This window comes from Helianthus annuus, chromosome 7 (assembly GCF_002127325.2).
Source record: "Helianthus annuus cultivar XRQ/B chromosome 7, HanXRQr2.0-SUNRISE, whole genome shotgun sequence".
In the NCBI taxonomy this organism is placed as follows: domain Eukaryota; kingdom Viridiplantae; phylum Streptophyta; class Magnoliopsida; order Asterales; family Asteraceae; genus Helianthus; species Helianthus annuus.
In genome coordinates this window covers 98,891,268-98,906,815 of record NC_035439.2, presented here as the reverse complement: position 1 = coordinate 98,906,815, position 15,548 = coordinate 98,891,268, and positions in this window count along the sequence as shown.

Genomic DNA, 15,548 nt, shown 5'->3' with positions numbered 1-15,548 from the left:
ACGACCAAATAGACGCCGAAGAGATGGAATTAATGGATATCAAATGGTGTCTTGCAAGTGTTCTTCGACGTGCTGAAAAACTCAAAATGATTACCGGGAGAAATGACTTTCTTGATGCTCATGTATCTACTTTAGGTTTTGATAAATCTAAAGTTACTTGCTTTCGATGCAGGGAGAAAGGCCATTTCAAACGGGGGTGCAAGGGTAGAGAAGCTAGTGGAGCTCAGAATCCGTTCGGAAAAGATGATTACTACCGGAAAGCCATTTACCAGCAAGTTGGTCAATCACAAGATTCACAGACGGCTCATGGTAGGAAGATTGAGGATTCTAAGAGGGCATGTTTAGTGGACTTCAGCTGGGACAAATACATATCTCCTGGCAGCAAAGCATGTATAGCTGATCAAGATGATGAGAGACTACCTGAAGGTTTTAGCTGGGATATGTTCGTTGATGAAAAAGGAGAGTTCAAAGCCTTCATTGCCAAAATTGTCAGAGAGCCAGACATGTTTGCTACCTGGATGAAGTCTATTGGAGTGAATGTGACGAGTGAAGATGAAAAATCTGTTACGTCTGATGAAAATTCAGAAAGTGTTGATGAACTTTTGGAAAATGTTGAGGAAAGTTTAGAGAGTTCAGATGAGAGTGTTCAAAATGTTGCTAGTTCTGAAAAAGAAGTTGTATTTGATCAAACACCATCTGATTCTAGTTTGTCGGATGCTGATTCTAAAAAGTCTGTACAGTTTGATCAGTCACCAGTTGATAGTAGCAGTGATGATGAGGAAGAGAAACATATAAATGTTGCAAAATCTCATCTTTCTCCTAAAAGTTTTCATTTCTATTTTGCAGATCGCTTGGAGAAACTGAAGGAGAAAAGAGCTGCTAAAGAACAACAAAAGAAATCTGAAAACGATGTTCAGAATGTTGAAAGTGTTGCTGAGAAGATTGCTGAAGATGAGAAAGTAATTGAAGCTGAGAAAGTGAAAGAAGAAGAAAAAGTGATAGAAGTGGTGAAAACAATCGAGGTTGAGAAGATTGTTGAAGTCATCAAGCCTTGCACAAAGTGTTTGGAAGCTTGCCAGGAATGTGCAGCAAAAGACGACATTATTGCTGAGTATGAGAAGAAGAAAGAGCAGTTACTGTTCAACCTTAACTACGTGAAAGAATCGTACGATGTCTTGAACAAAACAGTAACTGGTCTACAAAAGACAAACTCAGAAAGAGAACAAGCACTGACGATGATGAATGCAGTCATGATGTCAAAGCAAAAAGCCATAAACTTCTACATCAAAGAAAGTGCTAAATGGAAGCAAGAGTTGGAGACTGAGAAGATCGAGAATGAGAGAATTAGACGTTTATTACAAAGTTATTCAAGTTCTGATTATCTCATTGATCGTATTTACCCAACTGTTGCAGGAATGGAGGCTTTTCAAGACGAGAAGCCAAAGAAGAAGAAAGATTGTGGTAAGAAACCGACTGTTAGCTATAACAAGTGTCCGCCTCCAATTGGGGAAGGGTATTCTCCTAGAAAACCAAACGAGGAGCAACTTGAGAAAGCAGTCAATATAAAGCTAAAAACCGACACAACTGACATTTTACCAGATAACATTGATGTCACGTTTACCTCGTCCGATACCGATCATGAGTCTGAGTTAATTAAAAAGGTGGTCGATCAGGTGTTGGATACTGATGAGGAGTCCGAGTCAAAATATGGGTCTGAAGGGTACAATTCATCAGTCAAAATTCGTCGGTTAAACGGTCTTACAGTAAAGAATTTTTGTTATCAAAAGCAAATTTGAATGATGAAACATTCGAAGTTGTTTATACTTTGAATGGTTCTGACAAATTATATTACAACAAAGAGTTCCCAATAATGAGTATTAAAACGGAATTGATTAACAAAACTTTCAAACTAATAGAGATTAATATTCCTGAATTGAAAGTTTTAAAAAATTTTGAAAAACCTAAAAAATATACTTCAAGAGTTCAACAACGGTTAAACAAGAAAAAAAGTTACAATTCTGGTTCCGGTTTTCAAAAGAAACCTAACCAAAGTCGTAGCTACAAAAAGAAAGGTCTTGGTTTTATTCCACCAGAAAATTATAAAAATGATAAAAATTCTAAAACAAAAACAGAATTTGTGTCAGGTGGAAGCTCAGATGAGGAACAAAAGAAACCATTCTGGAGACAGTCAAATCAAGAGTTTCTTGCTGAAAGAAAGAAGAATGGAACTGAAGTGTTTTATCAAAGAGAGACTCGTACCTGTTACAAGTGCAATGAAGCTGGTAACATTGCATGGAATTGTTCAAAGAATGCAAAAACAAAACAGGGAGTTTCTCAGAAATTAAAAGAAAAAGTTGTTGATATTGAACCACCAACCAATAGACTTAAAATTTTTGAAAATTCAACTTATGAGGTTGGTGAGTGTTCGAAGAAGAAGTTTTACAAAAAGAAAGAGAAAGACAACCAAGTGTGGGTGGTTAAGAAAGTTGATGTGAATGTCGGCGATGAATCTGGTTCCATAAAGCCAGAAGAGCCACAAGTTGAGAAGAAAATTTCAATGAATGATGATGAATTTCCATCATTGAAATTTGAAGAAGTTAAAAAGAAAATTGGAAAAGTTGATATCTCGAAACAGTTTTACACAGAGAAAAATGAATTTGATGTCGAGAAAACTTTTAATGGAAGCGTAAAGAAAATTTTTGGTAAAATGTTGAATGGGAAAGCAAAGGGGGTTAAAGATTTTTATGCGACTAAAAAGGCAACATACAACCCCACTGCGCAAGAGTTGAAAACCATCAAGTCTGAAAATACTTGGATGGAAGTTTGTTTCCCATAGAAGTCTTAGGACTACGCCGGAGATCCCAAGTTTATATCGTGGATCAGGAATCGGCATCATTCATGTTTTTGATGGTTTTGTATGAAAATCTTTGATAATGTTTGAATGTTTACAGGTTGTAGGACTACGCCGGAGCTTCCAGATTGGTAAGTATGAAGCAGGAATCGGCATCTTGATTGGTAACATGATATATGTAAACGTAACATTCCTACATGTGGTATTGGTTTGCCATACCTACAAGTGGTATTGGTTGTGATCTTACAAGTAGTTATTTTTTTTACAAATGGTACAGAGGGTTGTGAACTGTGAATGGTAAATCAGGGACATTAAGTTGTACTTGATTTACTAAATATGGTTAAAATAGACAAGATGATGAACCACATCCCCGAATATGATGCTAACTTACAAATGGTAAAAACAAATTCATTTTCCGGAAAAATCATTTTGATTAAAACAAATTTAAGTGTTTTGAGATCTAAATGAGAAAATGGTTTGTTGATAGGGGGAGTTCTGATTGTTTATGCATAGTGAATGATGATTTGAGGTGATTTGATATCAGTTGTCATGTTTCTGTACAGTTTGTTTTGAATTTTCTTCAAGTGGGTCAAGAGTCTAGTTATTTTCAAATTTCCTTTGAAATGTGTTTGCATTTTAGGGGGAGTAGAAATTTCAGAAAATCCAAAAACATTAGAAAATTTGAAAAAGACAAATACATAAAAAAATTGAAAATGAGTTTTGTTGTGAAAAGAGGAAATGATAGTACGTCAGTAGGCTGTCACAACATGCTAAAGAAATGTAAAGATAAAATGTGATAAACAATCTCACTGCGGATATGCCAGTAGGTTTTTACACATTTAGTAGATTGTGACGAGATATAAACAAAATTTCAAACTTGCTTGTTCTGTGGGTTAACACAAACTTGGATATATAGGTAACCCCTGAAATCTTGTTTGAAAGGTCCCTTATTCTGAGATACTTGGTCTTTATGCTCAGTGATATCTGGGGTAATATCCCGAGACTTCTGCTGTATGGAAGTACTGACCTAGTCCCAGGATAATGCTTTCTGCAAAAGCTTGAAACATAGCTTCGCCCTCAGCATGCTGATGAAACAATAAAATTGATAGTCGCTGGTGTTGAAATAAAAAGATCCTCTAAAGGGGACACACCAAAAGTCGAAGCCGTCATCTCTCTGCGTATACGGAAGTATCGACCTGAGCTCTCACGGCCCTCACATCTAACCCCTGAACAGATATCATCTATGGTATACTCACCTGTAACACTGAATATTGGGATATGGATACGGGAGTATATTCAAGTAGTGAGACACACGAATAAGTCAGTATCTAAGACATTAACATCGTATCTCGGATCAATTGAACTTTGTGTGAAAATTTTAGTGGACCGATATACTGACAATCTAGGTGAATTGTTTAGAACATAAAATGAAATGAAGCTTAACGGTGTTGGTGACATGTCTCATAATCTGATATGATCCTCTTACACGAATTCACAAATATACTGCTTGTATATATTTCATTTCTGCTTCATTCTGTCTTTACAAGTGGTGTCATTTACTTTCTATTAGAAAAATCCAAAAAGATTTTGGGTGTGTTTTAGCATAAATCTTTTGAAAAGACCAAAAAGATTTTTGACAACTGGTATTGAAAAGCAGATTTTCAAAATTCCGAGTGCTAAACATGATGAGCAATATTTGAGGGGGAGTGTATGTTTGGAATTAAATGTTTTCATAATCTAACCTTTCAAGTGGTTCAACAGATTGGAAAATCATTTTTTTTAAAAGAGTCTGAGTTAGTGCATGTGTTTATGTTTGAAATATGTATGTGAAAGAAATTTACTTTGAGGTAGAGTTTTTGCAGGTTAAGATAAGCCAGGTTATTCGTTCCTGAGATCCGAGTTTGATGAGAGCCAGGTTCCGATACCCGAGGACTCTGATTGGAGGTAGCCAGGCAATGATCTTGAGACATGAAAAGTCAGACTGATTTTGAGAAGATGTAAGATGGAAAGCCAGACAACGATCCTGAGTCAGTTTTTGCTGAAGAACAAAGGAATGCCAGCAAATCGAGAGGGGGAGTCTAAAGAAAGAGAGAGAGAAAAGCCTAGAGACTGATCAAGATTGAAGATGTGAAGATACAGCATTGTCGTGACTCGATGGACGACTCCGTCAACATCTGAGGGGGAGTCTGTTGGTGCACTTCATCTGTCGACTTCGTCTTGGATCGAGTCATATGTTGTATTGCATAGATTAGGGCACAATATACGAGAAAATAGGCGAGTGTATGTTGTTAGTGAGATAGTTTCGCTTATTTGGTCATGTGTAAAGGTTTCGCTTATATGGTCCATGATAGTTCCACTTATACGTACACATGAGGTTCCGCTTTTGTGTACATGTACGTATAAGCGAAACCTTCATCCCTATATAAACCTTAGAAGCGAACTCATTTGTGACTTTGACGAATTCCATACCGAGGTGCTGCCGGTGTGACGTTCGAGCTGTAATCATCGTCAAATCAATAAATCAGAAGATTAAGTGAAGAACAAGCTATTTCTATCTACGTTTCTTGTTATTCCGCACCTGAAACATAGAAGAACGCCTCTGAATGACTCATTCGGGTCAATTCTCGATCCTACAAATACCACACACAACATAAAGTAAGCACGCACAGGTAACACATAAGGCACACACACAAGTAATATAACACCCAAATTCGCGTAGTTCGAGTTTCGAGTTCGACTGATGATTCGATAAGCTTGATTATTGATTGATTAACTTTATCGCATTGTTACTTCCTACTATTCACAGTCGTAAGTCGGTTCGTGTAGATTAAACATTCGATTACTTTGATTCGTTCTTGATTACAACACTTACTCCACATAATACAAATAAAACATAAAAAAACACTAATTATAGTCAAAGAAAGTCAAAGTTGACTTGGACTTTGACTTTGACTTTGACATTCGAAAACACGGGGTGTTACACTTACGGCCCCAACAAGGGACCCACCAACTTGATTTTTCTCCAATTTTTAATAGATATGTTGGATGATTTGAGAGCACAATGACCATTAGACTAAGTGATGTTGGGAGCTTGTTTTAAATAACCACAAGACACTTATCAACTTTCATTCCAACATTCAACAAAGCTTCACCTCCTTCCCTTTCTCCTCTTCTTGTTCACGGCTTGAACACACCCACATACCACATCCATTTTCAATCAATTCCAATACAATCTAAGGAGATTTAGAGGCATAAGAAGCATATCTAAGAAGGTGGGAGGCATTGGAACTTGAAGGACCTTCATCAAGAGCTTTTATCCACCTTGTCCATCATCATCTTCATTTCTTCGCTAGCCTTGTGCTAGTAGTAAGACTCTTATAATCTCATTTTGCTTCTTATTATGATGGTTAAAAGTATATGTAAAAGACTAAACATGAAGATCATCAAAGATTAAGAACATATTTCTTAACATAAAGCTTGAAATCATAAGAGACTATGTTGTTTAAGTGTTTGTATGCTTCTTGATTGTTGATTGTTTGTGTTTATGGTGTTAAACATCATATGAAATTTGCTAGATTGTGATTAAACACATGATCTAGCAAGATGAAGGGATGATCTTGTGAAAAACCAAGATGATTATACTTTATGTAAACATGGAGTTGAAATATGAAGATGTTTTCTTGAATAATGATGATCAAAGTATAATATAAATCTGGTGAAGGAATGATTTCAAAACTAGTTTTCTCAAGAAACTAAGTTAAATTACAAGATTTACATAAACATGAGTTTTAAAGAAACTAATCACATTTTTAGTGATTAATCAAGTGTAGAAACATGTTACTAACAAGAAAAATTCAAAAGGAAATATCTTTAGAAAATCTTTTAACAAGTTGTGAAGATGTAAAATCTTCAAGAATGATGTTATTAAACAAATAACCACACTTTAAAGGGGTAACTAAGCTTACTTAACACCATACCAAGTTACTACAAATTTTTATAAATTTTCAAGTTCATGAAGTAGTGTAAAAAGCATGATTTCGGCATTTGGTAAGTATTGTATGAATTGTTGATTGAATGGTGATGATTTTAAAAGAAAATGATATGCTTTGAAAGCATGGAAACCTCCATTTTTAAGGGAAAACTATGGCAAAATTTTTCTAGAATTTAAACACATAGAAAAATATTTTTAAACAAGTGTTTACAAGTGTATTTTAACCATGATTTTTCATATAAAATTGGTCATAATTTTTATTACAAAAATTACAAATATTGGAGGTTGGTTTTTGGATAATAAAAGTGACTAAATATGTATTTAGGAAAATATATATTTAGATGTCACCATTTGTGTGATTACTCGTATATTATGTGTATTAGTTATATTATTTTAGGACTTGAAATAATATAACACACCAAAATACCAAGCATTACAATATAAAATACTACCAAAATTCCAAGAAAATAAATATATAATCTACACCCAAAAATTGGACAAACCGAACAAGGAATGTAAACAACAAAATATTTCGGAATTAAATTCATAAGTATATTTTGGTAAACGGTATTTTGGAAAACCTAGAAAACAAAAATATAACTTCTAAAAGTGTTACAAAAATATATAATATTTTTGACAAGAAGAAAATATATTAATTTTGAGTAAAGAAAATATATATGTTTTCTTGAATTACTAGAAAATATATTATTTTTGAAGGAAATATATATTTCCTTAAACAAATTTAGAATATATTATATTTGGGGTGAAAAATGTATTTATAAATATTTTCTAAGTTAATCTTGAAAATATGTTATTTTTGAGATTATATGAAAACATAAACATTTTTGCCAAGAAAGAAATATAAATAATTTTCTGTACAAGTTTTCTTAAATATTTATATATTTTAAGAATATATATATTGGTGGTGTTTATTGAAAATAATATTCCAGAAAAATAAATACAAAAATTAAGTATAAAGATACTTAATAAATACAACAAAAATACGTATTCTTGTACGTACTAATACACACCGGAATACGCCACCAATACTTGGCAAAAATATACAAGTCTAAGAATACAAGTATAATTATACCCATCCTTTGGGGGAAATATTCATGAAGGATTACAAAACAAATAAGTTAAAATATATTATTAACGAATATTCCAATAAATAATAAATATAATTTAAGTTAAAATATTATTATTTTAACGAATAATTATATACTTTGGAATAATACAAGTACATCAAAGATGTAACACAAAGATACTAAGTCATGACAAACAAGACTAAAAGTCGTGGCACGACCCAGCCGTCTAATAAACCATAACCTGTGTGTAGGTTGTAGTACGTCGTAAGGATACATACTTTGGGTATACAGGAGATAGGACACAGGACACAAATCTGTGAGTTCAGGTCCCCCTTTTCTTTTAACTGTTTTTAGTTTTATAACTTCGGGGGTGAAATACATGTTACAATTGTTTACAAATGATTATGATTACAAATGGTATGGTTAGCTAAGGAATGAACTGTTAGATCATGTGAATGGGTAGGCGATTAACTAGAGAACATTAATCCTTGTTTAAGGACAGAGGGGCATGACTGATAGATCTATTGGGTACTGCGAGCCCCGCCCATGAGCCCGCGGGTTGGACCATGAGGCGACTATGCCGTTCCCGCCGGATGGCCCGGTACGAAATACGCATAAAAGATTGAGCCATTCTACACCGTTGCACACATATTAATGGCCTTGCAAACCACTAATTGATCTGTTTCCTTGTTGCTTTCATACCGATTTACAAAAGGCATACTTACAGATGTTTACAAGATTATTCGAACTCATATAGAAACACATGAACTCGCTCAACTTTTGTTGATGTTATCAAAATTACATGTATTTCAGGAAACGAGATGTATCTTGGGCGCATGTGTTGTTTTCAAGACGTAAAGTCCAAGTTTAGATGTCATCCACTTTTGTATTGTAATATAACTTGAGGATTTGTTGGTTGAAACTTAATGACTCGTGTTTGTAACGTTTTAAAACTATGAATGGATGAACATCATGTTTTTATCATATAGTTGTTTATTATGATTGAATACAATGGTATTGAACAAGTCACACATCGTACGCTTCCGCAAAAGTCAGGGAGTGACAGTTTGGTATCAGAGCTTCGATTGTAGTGAACTAGGATTCCTTCTCAAGTCTAGACTACAATCACTAGGATTCTCTCATGAAAACATTTTCACAAAATATTTTTCATTGCATTTACAAAAAGCGCCTAGATCCATGAGTCGAACATTTTTCAAAGGAAAGACAAAGCAAAGACAACACAAGGGCATTAGTAGGAAGGGAGACAACCCCGACCTATGAGACAAATGAGGTATAGTCAGTCCATGTGGGATAGACTTGCCAAAGACAGAATGACCCCCGAAAGAACAAACGAAAGTTATATGTGGCATGTTGTATTTATTTGCTTGTATATACTAAGTAACATTTTATCTAATAATATATGTGCATATATATATATATGGGATTATTATTGACGGGAACGGGATACCTTCGACTTCGGATTCTATTACCGCTTTTGACTCGCACAATGCTACTAACGACCTGACGTTTAATGCGGAGCTCATGACTAAGGCAATTACCAAACAAGACCCTGAGCTTGGTTCCGTAGAAGATGGTTGTTCACCCCTCTCGAACACGAAGGTGCCTGACTACGGTAGCGATGGCGAGGCGGAGGAGGTAACCTTGGATAACAACCTTATCAGTGGGACGAGGTCCCTGAGGAATTTACGAAACCTGAATGACGACACTCAATTCCATACTAAGAGAATGAAGTACTCATTTGAAAAGTGCCCCTCCAGCTTCTATTACTAGGAACCCTCCTTATTCCTATTCTGTCTAAGCATTGTGCCTTTTCGCGCGTAACAACCACGGACGTTGGTGCGTGGACCATCATAAAGGTCCATTCTATGTTGAAGGTATGAGGACAACAGTGTTCCCTCTCTGATTGATCAGCTGCTTTAAACGAGAGAAAATTAGGGTGACCAGGCAAGACGATTTATTATTACGGGGGGGCCACGTAATAACAACTTGTAGTGCATGGAAATCCTGATGGACTCTGCGTGTCAAGCCAATGATCACTGTCCATTTGGAATTCCTATATTGTTCCAAATCCCCACCTAGTAGGACATTAACCGAGTAGAACAATAACCAAGATGGTTACTATAACCCCCTATTAGTACTTCCGCACTCTTTATCCCGTAGTGCACCCCCATCGTTAGGGTATTGCATTCTCACCCTGGAAACCACTCTATGTTTGCTGCAAAACACAATTCGGACATGAGGATGAAGTCACGTACCCTCACAACCTTACCTCTGCGTTTCCACTATACCCTCCTACCCGTGGTAGTAATGCACGACCCCATCCCTTGGGAAGTACGCCTGATTCTGTAAAAGTAAAGACTAAGGAAGAGTCGGAAACTTGAGGAATGAACAAGGAACTAGGTGAAGGGAAGGCCTCACCATATTTTGGATAGCACTAGATGACTTGCATCAATCGGTGTAAGGTGACTCCGAGGAGGTTTTCTACGCAAGACTAATTGCAACAAGTTGACATAGCGTATGTAAAAGTCGATGTACCCTTAGCAAGATCCTGTTGTGACTCATTTCAAGGATGAGATGATTATGGTGGGAGGATTTGCATAGGCCTCATTAGGAATTACCTTACCCTTATGCTTATAGTGCACGACTAATGAGCTTTGCTTTCACTTATCGACGATAATATTTATGCTGAAATAAATGTCTAATTTCGTTGATATGTTTTATGCATGTGAAGCTCATGGAACCACAATAAAAGGACGTTGGTCAGACCCAACCGAAACCTTTACCTGTAACAAGCGCTGAACTTGAAGCTCTAGTAAGGCAGCAAGTCGTTAAAGCAATCGACCAGTACGAAGCAAGAAACATTGCAAACAGCGGCAGACTAAGAGGAAACATAATGGGGATTGCTCAGGCGATAACTCTTGCCCTAGGTCCTACCGAGGGCGGAGTGACGGTGGAGAAATTTAATGAAAAGCTAGTGGGGAAGAAGACGCATGTGGAGCCCTCTTCGGGTGGAACTAAGAGAAAGTTTTCAAGCCGGAAGAAAGGAACCCATGCAAGTCACGACAACCCAAATGCCAACAAAAGAAGGAAAGCAAACCCGCCTCGTGGCACGAAAGCTTTTAGAGCAACCAATGAGGCCAGGGGAAAGGTTTATTTGGGAAATAAGCCGAGATGTGACAAATGCAAGTTTCACCATGAAGGTCGATGCTCAAAACCTAAGTGTGATAGATGTGGAAAGAAGGGACACGACAAGGATACCTGTTGGGCAAGGTACCCCAACCAGGGAGGAAACGGTGACTATAACCAAGGAAATAACCACAACAACAACCAAGGCGAAAATGGCAATGACAGAGTTCCAGGTTGCTTCAAATGTGGTGACACAGGGTACTTTAGGAAAAATTGCCCTAAGAAGGACCAAGCACGAGGAAGAGTTTCACGAACGGAACTCGTGAAGCACGCTAGGACCTGAATAATGCGACAAGTATGTTCCCTAGTAACCAACACTACGCATCCCTTTTGATTGATTCTAGCGTCGACTTTAGCTTTGTAGCTATAGAACTTAGGAACCTACTTGACCTAGAAGCAAGTAAGCTAGACACCCCCTATTCAATAGGAATAGTGAGTGGGAAATTAGTCAAGGAAGATGAAGTTATCAAGGACGGGACACTTGGACTTAGAGAACGAAGGTTTTCTATTGACATGCTACCAGTTGGTTTGGAAAGTTTTGAAGATATAATCGGCTTGGATCGGGTATCCAAGAATGGAGCTGAGGTTGTTTGTCATGAGAGAGTCATCCGTATCCCTCTTGCGAATGATGAAACACTTATAGTACACGACCTTGATACAAATGATGCAAGGGCACTATACCTCATAAGGCAGAAGACTGTGACTTTACATTGATTATGTCACACCCCAACCGATGGCGGAATCATCAGGGCGCGACACTTAGCGAAACAGATTGTCCTGGAGAAATTCCATAACAACTAAATTACCGGATAGTTAATATTATATCCCATACCATAACCCATCAAATAATTCAATCATTACAGACATCGATATCTCTAAGACAAATAACATGTTCCGACAACTCAAATTAAGTAAATAAATAAATTGTCTTTGTTTCTAGACTCTCATTCCTACTTGATTCCACAAAGCAGATAAAGCACAGCATCCTAAGCACCTGTCACATACGTTAAAATAGAGGTCAATACACAAAGTGTAAAGGTGAGCATACAAGTTTAATAGTATAGCAGAGTTCGAAATCGTTTACGTATAACCAGCATGTAACATGGAATAAAGTGAAGGCAAGTAGGTTACCGACAGAGAAATATGCACAGACGTGACTGCGAGTTGTAGAATGCGTAACACATATCCCCACTGGGACACGTGAAGTAAAGCCCTTAACAACCCCTGTCCATGACAGGTGCTGAGTCCAAACTATAATACTATCGTTGCTAAGGTGTCAGGCAACAGTCACTGTATTAACATAATATACAAGCATTCATCGAACAACATGTAGCATGTAATAACGGTCAGCGTATAAATAGTGTTTGCGTTGTGTATCAATTGTAATTTAGAATAGTAACGTATGTAACACCCAAAAGTGCATAAAGCAAAAAGGGTTCGAGTATACTCACAGATAGTGTTTAATAACTAAACACCGTCTTGGATTGAAGGGAGCGCTGGAAAGTTAGCCTGATTACAGAATAATAGCATAAGCGAAGTGTCGGCGCGTTAAACGGAAAAATTGACCAAGTGTCGAATGGTAATCTGATCGGATGGCTATCCGATCGGTTGGTCATTCGATTGGATGTCAATCCGTTCGGATGGTCATCCGATTGGATGGCCATTCGGTCAGATTGACATTTGTTTGGTAAGGATGTGTTTGTGTATGATGGCTTTTAGAATTTTTTGTTATGGCATTTTGAAAACAGAGAAGTATCTCTACTTTTCAGGTCGATCGATTGAATGGTCGTTCGATCGGATAGCGATCCGATTCGCAGGACACTTAGTGAGAACAATTTCACAGCAGGATTGTCACTCGATCGGATAGCAATCCGTTAGAAACTGATGTTCTTTGAAAGTTATGAAAATGGTTAAGTGTTGAAGTTCCAAATGTCAAACGATCGGATGGTCGTTCAATCGGATGGCTATCCGATGGGACGACAATCCGTTCGACGTTCAGATCTTTGAAAGTTTGAAGAAAATGTTTAAGTGTGGAACCAAGTGCAATCTGTCCCAATGAATCTGATCGATTACTTTGAAAGTTTTTGCGGTTTGCTTGAGACGGTATGACAACGTACTAAACAACGGAACCTCCTCAAGTCTCAAGTCGTTTGATCGAACAGGAATCACCCTGATCCGACCAGTTGACTGCTCCTTGACGGTTGTGCATGGTTATCCCAAAATCGGTTGTCTCGTTGATAGAGATCAGATCTAAGACCGACACATCACTAGAGAAGAGTAGAAGACCTGAATAAGCTCCGATATTATCAGTTTTGAGTGCATTGAGTGGAAAAGAGTTGAAAGAAGGTGAAAAAACTTCTTTCAATCCTTTTAACTTGAAAATGTTTATATTTATGCGAAAACAACGTTTAATCATGTGGAAATCCGTCAGATCTGAGTTATTCTTGGTGGAATGAGGTCAAAGCTTGAAGTTCATAAGAGCTCCATGATGGCATCACCCTAGAACACCTCAAATCCGTTGATTTCACGGTTAAAAGTTAAGATTCAAAGGTGAAAATGATGAAGAAGTGTGTGTAGATCATAGAAGTACAAGATTTGAGTTGGAAACTTACAAGAATCGTGAGAAATCGAGAGAAAAGAGGGCTTGAGTGCGGCTGGTCGAATGAGAGAGCTGTCACATCACTTGTGATGTGACAGGGGCTATTTATAGGTTGCCAAAAAGGGAAAGTGCACATGTGTCGGATAGGATGGCACCGATCGGATGACACTCCGATCGGATGGCAATCCGATTGGATGGCAATCTGATCGGATGGCCAGTCGATCGAGTGGTCACTCGATCGAGTGGCTCCGGCGAGCTGGTTTTGTCGTTTCGTTTCGTGTGTTGGACGTTGCGATGTGTTTAACCGAGGGTCGATTAAGCGATGCGATAGATTGATAATAAACACATAAATACTATATCTAACATACAATCATCCAAATTAACTTGTGGTTAGCATTTGTGATTAAGTTACGTTGCGATAGAGTTGCGATTACGTTTCGGTTAATCACCACAAACATAAAGTAAACATGCACAAGTAACACATAAGTAACACACACGCGTAAAACAATATACAGAACCTATAAATCAAGGCACGAATGCGATTGCGATGCGATTAGCGATAAAGCGATAAAACATGTGATAAACGTTGATTAAACCTCGATTATTTATAGATACTCCACATAATATAACTAAAGCAAACAAAATAAAAGGTTCGATTACAAGTCATTAACGTACAATCAATAGTTAAGTAAGGAGTGACAGATCGCAATTAGCAATCTTTTCTTCCTTTGACTTTGACTTGTACTTTGACTTTCGTAACACGGGGTGTCACAGATTATGACGACGCAGAAGTGTCTCCAAAAAGGCTGCATAGCCTTCATTGCTCACATTGTCGACAAGGAGACCAAAGAACCAAGATTTGAAGACATCCCCAATATAAAGGAATTTCCAGAAGTCTTTCCCAAAGATTTGACTGGACTACCTCCACAGCGGCAAGTGGAGTTTCAGATAGATCTGGTGCTGGGAGTGACACCAGTGGCAAAGGAGCCTTACCAACTAGCTCTGTCCAAGATACAGGAGCCTTCGATGCAACTGCAAGAGCTACTAGGCAGGGGAATCTATCAGGACCGAGCTTCTCACCTTGGGAAGCCCCAGTGTTATTCGTGTTGGTGCACTACATCTGTTGATTACGTCTAGGTGTCTAGGATCAGGTCTTATATCGTATTGTATAGCATAGGGCACGAAATACGAGAAAACAGGAGTCTGTATAGGTTTTATATGTTAGGGTCGCTCATAGGGACATAGAAGTCTTGGGTCTCTTATGTGTCAAGTGTGGATCGCTTATATGGACTTACCTGGTCCGCTCATATGAACATCTGACAGATGAGCGGACCCAGTGGCCTATATATAGTTGTTGTTAGGGCGATCCTCGTAACGTGTATGTGAAATTCCACGCCGAAGCTCTGCCGGTGTGAAGATAGAGCTGTAAAACGTTTCATATCAATAAAACAAGCAGTTAGGAGGAAGAACAAGCTATATCTACTTGCATTTCTTATTATTCCGCATCTGAAACGTAAGAGACAACCTCTGAACGACTCGTTCGGGTCAGCAAACGATCCTACAAGTGGTATCAGAGCTTGGGAGGAGGTTTTTCTGCAGATTGTAGCTGTTTTTCATCATTTCTTCTCACTTCTACACCTTCTTTTTCTGATTCGGGAAGATTTCACGGTCGGAATTTGCTCAATTTTTCACAGATTGTGCGCAATAGTATCAAGATAAACCCTGGAAAGTTTGAAGCCAAAATTCGAAGTTTTTATGAGTCAAATTATGTTCGATACGTGGATCGCTCGAAGTGACATCATCGTGAACCGC